The sequence below is a fragment of the Crotalus tigris genome, unplaced genomic scaffold (genome assembly GCF_016545835.1).
Source record: "Crotalus tigris isolate CLP2741 ecotype Arizona unplaced genomic scaffold, ASM1654583v1 scf7180000024441.2113493, whole genome shotgun sequence".
Taxonomy (NCBI): Eukaryota; Metazoa; Chordata; class Lepidosauria; order Squamata; family Viperidae; genus Crotalus; species Crotalus tigris.
In genome coordinates this window covers 1,109,009-1,116,126 of record NW_024100610.1, presented here as the reverse complement: position 1 = coordinate 1,116,126, position 7,118 = coordinate 1,109,009, and positions in this window count along the sequence as shown.

The window sequence follows — 7,118 nt, the reverse complement described above, 5'->3', positions numbered from 1 at the left end:
TGGATTCATGAAAGGTGCAACCCTTTTTTTTTCCAAAATACCAAGGAAGTCTGAATAATAGAATAACAGAGTTCCCGCGGCTCGGAATTCCCTTCCCGGGCAAAGGGAAGGGACAGAGAACGCAGGAGTAGAGGTAGAACCCCTGAACTCCCTCTGGATTTTTTCCTAGAGGGGGTGAATGGAGTGTTCCCTCGGAGCTCCTGCTGATCTCCGCCTCCCAGCTGTTTTTGCTTTCTAGGAAGCAAAAGAAACTGCCGCTTCTATCTCCTTGCTTATAGTGTATTGGTGAGTAGTTTTTATAACGGACAGAGTGGTTTAAAGGATTTTTTTTATATAGTTTAGGCTTTTATTTTCTTCTTATTTAGTTTTGATTATTTCTCCTTTGTTCTTTTTATTAGTATGGAGAAAGGAATTAAGATGGCGCTTTGAAAGTGTCGGAGTTTTTTTTCCTTGTCTTTTGTTTCATTTTTTTTTTCTTTAAGGACTATTTTGCTTTTGCTTTTGGTATTGAATTTCTTCTTTTGATTTTTTTGACTTTTTTGGTTTTTCTCTCTGGATTTCTAAGGATTATAGTGCCTTTGCTGTCTCTTTTAAAAGAAAAAAAAAACTTTTTTTTCTCTCTCTCCCCCTCCTTTTTTCTTTTTGGGGGAAAGGGAAGTGAGAACTGGGTTATTTAAAATGGCTTCAAAGAGACAGCCGCCTTCTACAACATCCAAGGTGGTTTCTTCTCCTATAACCTCTACTGCACAACCACAACAGCAATCTAAACATGCACCACCGGCTCAGCCACCACCCTCCCCTCCTTTGCCAGGATTTTCAGCACAAGAGGCTAGAGGCATAATGGGAGATGCTGTAGCTCAAATGAGAGAGGAAATGAAGCAATTTGCTATACAGATTAAATCAGACATTAAATCTGACTTTAAAGAAGAGATAAGTGGGATAAAGGATCAAATGGAAGATAATAACAACATTTTGCGACAAGATATACTTGCAGCAGTCTAAGGCCTGGCTACGGTGGTGGTGAAGCTGGATGCAAGACTCGAGGAAGTTGAAGATAAAGTTGATTCTTTTGATGATAAAATTCAAGATGTGGAAAGGAAGGTGGAGACTTCACAAGAAGATATTTTGATGTTTCAGTACAGACAGATGGAGTATGCCTTGAGGATCAGAGGCCTCAAGGAAGATACGAATCAAGATTTGATGGAGGTGGTCCTTACTGATTTAGTTGTGGTTTTGAATATGGATAAAGGAGAATTACGCAGAGAAGTGGAAAAAATCTATAGACTTAACTCTTGGATTGCTAAGCAGAAGAATTTGCCTAGAGATGTGGTGATTTATTTTACAAAGAAGTCTCTGCGTAATGAGATTATACAGGCTTTTTATAATAAAAGATTCCAGATTGCTGCCCAAGATGTCATCATCTTAAAGGAAATCCCATCAAAAATTCTAAGAAGCAGGAAAGATTTTGCCTTCCTAGCTAATGAGCTTAAAGCTAGATTGATGCCATTTAGATGGGAAATCCCGATGGGTATTGTTTTGAGCCATGCGGGGACACGTTACAGATTGAATACGGTTGATAAAGCTAGAGATTTTTATAATACGGTCCTGGGTGCAGGCTCAATTTTACCTGTTCAGAAATCTTTGAGTGGTAAAGAGGCGGAGCAGCAATCTGAGGCATTAGGTTTGGTTTCTGCTGGGATGCTGCAAGCTGAATGGCAACGCCAAACGGAGGTTAAAGAGCAGAGAATGACTCGTGCAGCTTATAGACGTAAAGAGAAGGAGCAACGTAAGAAAGAGGCTAAAGAAACTTCTTCTGAGAGTGCATCATCGCCGGTGGGAGGAGCAAGACCCAAGAGTTATGCAACACATGCAGCAATGGCAGATCTTGAAGGTGTCTTCTCCAGGCTGCGGACCAAGAGTGATGGCAAAGTTTCTGACCTGGAATGTTAATGGATTGAATTCTCCTCAGAAAAGGAAAATTTTTTTTTACTATTTGAAGCAACATAACAATGATGTTATTTGCTTACAGGAAACTCATATTTTACTTAAGGATCAGAAATATTTAGTTAATGCTCGTTTGGGATCTCATTTTGTATCTTCTGCTCCTGGGAAAAAAGGGGGAGTTGTTATTTATGTTAAACAAAATCTACCAGCTTGTCTGGTGGAATCAGATCCCCAGGGAAGATATGTGATGATTGAACTTGGTTTATATGGTAAGAAAGTACTTATAGTGGGACTTTATGCACCAAATCAGCAACAGGAACAATTTTATAAGTTGTTACATCAAAAAATAACATTGCTGGACTATAGATCTGTGGTATTAATGGGTGACTGGAATGGTGTCTTAGATATACAAAGGGACAAGAAAGGTTCTTCTCCTTTTTTTAAACAAGCAAAATTACCTAAAGCCTTTTTTGATATGAAGGAGGACTGGGAATTAAGGGACTATTGGCGGGAATGTAACCAAGAGGAGAGAGATTTCACTTTTTTTTCTGATAGACACCAATCCTTTTCAAGAATTGATTTTTTTTTTATTACAATGGACTTGTACAATAGAGTAAAGAATGTAAAGATTTTTCCTAGATCGTTGATGGATCATAGTCCAGTTTGGCTGGAGTTGACTCAAGAAAAAGAGGAGAGAAGATCCTGGAGAGTGAATGAAAATTTGTTTAGACAAGAGAAGAATGTTCAAAAGTTAAAGGAGTGTTTAAAGGATTATTTTGTTTTGAATATGTATAAGGGAACTTTAATCTCAATGGTATGGGATGCAGGTAAAGCATTTATGCGCGGTGTTTTGATAAAAATGAATAATTGTTATAAGCGAAAGCAGACTCAGAAACGTAAAGAATTGGAAGATGAAATTAAATTAAAAGAAAAGTCCTTGATTTTAAATCCTTCTGATGAAAGTATTAAAGAATCTATAAAGTTACTAAGGTCACAATTTAATATGTTGTTAGCAGATCAAGCTGCAACTAATTTGTTGTTTATGAAACAAAATACATTTTGTAATGCTAATAAGCCAGGGAGATAGTTGGCTTATCAATTAAGAAAGAAACAGAGACAGAGAATAATAGAGAAAATAAACTATAAGGGTAAATTAGTTTCTCAGAAGGAATGGATCAAGAAATCCTTTTTGGACTATTATCAAAAGTTATATAAATCTACTAATGTGCAAATTTTAGATATAAATAAATATTTAAGTGAGGTTAATTTCCCTAGATTGACAGAGGATCAGAAACATGAAATTAATGGGATAATTACTAAGGAGGAAATTGCGTTAGTAATCCAACAATTGAAATTAGGGAAAGCACCGGGTACGGATGGGTTAACAGCTGTTTATTATAAAGCTTTAATGGAGGAGATGATTCAACCATTAAGTGATCTTTTTAATGGTATTTTACAGGGTTCAGAGATCCCTCCTTCATGGCGTAGTGCCTTTATATCATTGATTCCAAAGGAGGATCAAGATCTTACTTTACCAAAGAATTACAGGCCCATATCTCTTTTAAATGTGGATTATAAGATATTTGTTAAAATTTTGGTAAACAGGTTTATGAGGGTTGTGCCTTACCTTGTGCATAAAGATCAATCTGGGTTTATAACTGGAAGGTATATGAAAAATAATGTTAGACAAATCATTAATGTATTAGAATATTTAGATAAGAACAACCAAGTCTCTGCAGGGCTGATATTTTTGGATGCCAAGAAAGCATTCGATCAATTGAATTGGCATTTCATGTTAAGAGTAATGGAAGAGATGAATTTTGGTGAAAAGATATTACAAGCTCTTACGGTAATATATCAAAAACAAACGGCGCAACTTATTGTTAATGGAGGTCTGTCAGAGGTTTTTACAATAGAGAAAGGTACTAGGCAGGGGTGTCCATTATCACCACTGTTGTTTGTTTTAACATTGGAAATATTGTTGATTAAAATTCGAGAGTCGCAGGAAATTAAAGGAATAGAAGTCAACAAAAAAGAATATAAGTTAAGAGGTTAAATATTTGGGGGTGATGCTATCTGTTTCTAATGCAAAACTATTTAAAAATAACTACGAAAGGTTGTGGGTTAGGGTACAGAATGATTTGAAGAATTGGGAGAAGTTGCAATTATCCCTCATGGGAAGAATTGCAGTGATAAAAATGAATATTCTACCCAAGTTTCTCTTTTTGTTTCAAATGTTACCGATTTTGAAGAATGAGACTAATCTAAATGAATGGCAGAAAGGCCTTAATAAATTTATTTGGGCAGGGAAAAAGCCAAGGGTTAAGTTTAAAATTATGCAAGACTTCCGTGAGAGGGGTGGACTCAAGGTACCGAATTTGAAACTATATTATGATGCGGTGGTTTTAACACTAATTAGTGACTGGGTAAATTTGACAAATCCGGAGATACTTTATCTTGAGGGATGGGATTTACTTTTCGGGTGGCATGCCTATTTAATACTCAACAAAAAGATGGATTGGGTTTTTAAATCTCATATTTTAAGAATTTCTTTACTTAGGACTTGGAGAAAATATTATAAAAGTGATTTTAAAGTACCATTATGGGCTATACCTTGGCATGCGATAGAAGGAATAAAAAGAGGTGCTAAAATGGACATGGTGTCTTATAGACAGGTACTTAGGTGGGATGGACAAAACTGGCAGTTAAAATCACGGGAAGAGTTAGCACAAGAAAATATTATTTACTCTTGGTTCCAATACAGGCAACTAGCTGATAGATGGAAGGTGGATTGCAAGGTGGGCTTTCTTAGAGAAGATGAAAATTTTATTAAGCAAGTGAAGGATCAAAGACAAACCCACATTAAGAGAATTTATGGGGTTTTAGTTGAATTGGACTCAGAAACGGAACTAATTAAAGATTGTATGATTAAATGGGCGCAGAACTTTGGTGAGCCAATTCCATTGGACACCTGGGAAACTGTCTGGACGAGAAATGTCAAATTTACACAAGCACAGAATTTAAGGGAGAATTTCTATAAAATGTTTTACAGATGGCACCTTGATCCACAAAAAATGTCTTTTATGTACCCTGACCTACAACCTAAATGTTGGAGATGTGGGTGTATGGATGCTACTTATTATCATATTTGGTGGTCGTGTAGAGAGATAAAAGCATTTTGGATTAAGATATGGTGGAATATCCAGAGAATTTTTAAAAGGAGGGTAAAATTTACTCCGCAATTATTTTTGTTGGATATAGTTATTGATTGTGATACAAAGGAGGTTATATTGATGTTAAATTTGATTACAGCCGCGAGGCTGTTAGTTGGACAATATTGGAAGAAGGAATCTTTGCCTACACTGCAGGAATGGTTTCTTAAAGTGTCCTATTTGGCGTAAATGGCAAAGATTTCGGCTTTTTTAAAGCAACAAACACAAGAGAAATTTCTTGCTGTTTGGGATAAATGGATAAAATTTATACAGTTTAAAATGGATATTAAAAAATATTATATAGCTTTTTCTTAATTTTTATTCTTATATATATACATATATATTTTAAAATATAATTTTTCTAATTGTTTTTTAATTAAGCCTATATTCTGCTCTGGGAAGCTCGGGGGGAGAGGGGGGGGTTTGGGGGAGGTTGGGGGAGGGAGGGTTTGTTGTGTAATGTTTAGTTTTTTCTTTGTATATGTTTTTTGTCTTTGTATTGTTTTGTTTTTTCCTTTTTTTGTAAAACTTAAAAAACTTTTAATAAAAAAAAAAAAGAATAACAGAGTTAAAAGGGACCTTGGAGATATTCTAGTCCAACCTTCTGCTCAAGCAGGAGGTCCTATTCCATTCCAGACAAGTGGCTGTCCAGTCTCAAAAGCCTCCAGTGATGGAGCACCCACAACTTCTGAAGGCAAACCATTCCATTGATTAATTGTTCTCGCCAGGGCTTTTATTCTAAAAAAAAAAAAAAAAAAAGGTGCCGGAACTCACACACATCATATAACCCGCCTTGCCTACCCTACAAGGTTCCATCCAAAAAAGGTGCTGGAACTCCATTCTGTGTGTTCTATGAGAAAAAAAGCCCTGGTTTTCGCTGTTAGGAAATTTCTCCTTAGTTCTAGGTTGCTTCTCTCCTTGATTAATTTCTATCCATTATTTTTTTATCTTGCCTTATCTGGAAAATAAGTTGACACCCTCTTCTTTGTGGCAGCCCCTCAAATATTGGAATATGCTATGATGTCACCCCTAGTTCTTCTTTTCACTAGGCTAGACTCATGCAATTCCTGCAATCATTTTTCATATGTTTTAGCCTCCAACCCCCTTAATCATCTTTGATGCACTTTTCTGCACTCTTTCCAGAGTCTCAACATCTTCTTTATAATACAGTGATCAGTGTGGTCTTACTAAGGCCACACGTACTAAGTGTGGTCTTACTAAGGCTTTATAAAGTGGTACTAATACTTCACATCATCTTAAATCTATCCCTCTGTTAATGAAACCTAGGCTTGCATTGGCATTTTGATGGGTACTATACGCTGCTGGCTCACATTTAAGTGATTGTCCACTAGGAACAAAGTCAAGCTGAAAAAAGTCAGGCTAATTTAATTGAGAGCTGCGGTGCTTTTATGAGATCTGAAGAATTTCTAAATTGTTTTCAAAACATGCCCAGCCCCAATCTTTACTGTCCTTGTGAAGGTGTTTGAGTTACTATATTTGTGGGAATGACTTAAGGGTACTTAAATAGGACAATGGCAAAATTAAATAATTCTTTATTTAAAATACGGGATGTGCTTTTAATAGCTTCTATTATTACATATAGATTCTGTCACTGTAGGTTTATTCTACAAAATTACACTTGCTGCATTTTTCCTTGTTTAACTGTCATACTCTTATTATCCTAGACCTAGGATGTTATGCAGGGCTACAGTATACATAGATTAACTTACAGTCCTTTCTAGCCTCCTTCTGCATACCTCCTTAAGGTCCTATTTTCAGTATGAAGGGCCATTGAATAGGATTAGGATTTGGTTTTTCTTGTGTGAAAACTAGGAAACAGTATTAAGATCTCCACTGATATGAAGATATGAGAGGCAATGGGGTACAATAGTTAAGGTGCTATATTAGAAGTGGAGATGTAGGTTTTAGACTCCTTCCATACGAATGGAAGCCAGCAGGGTG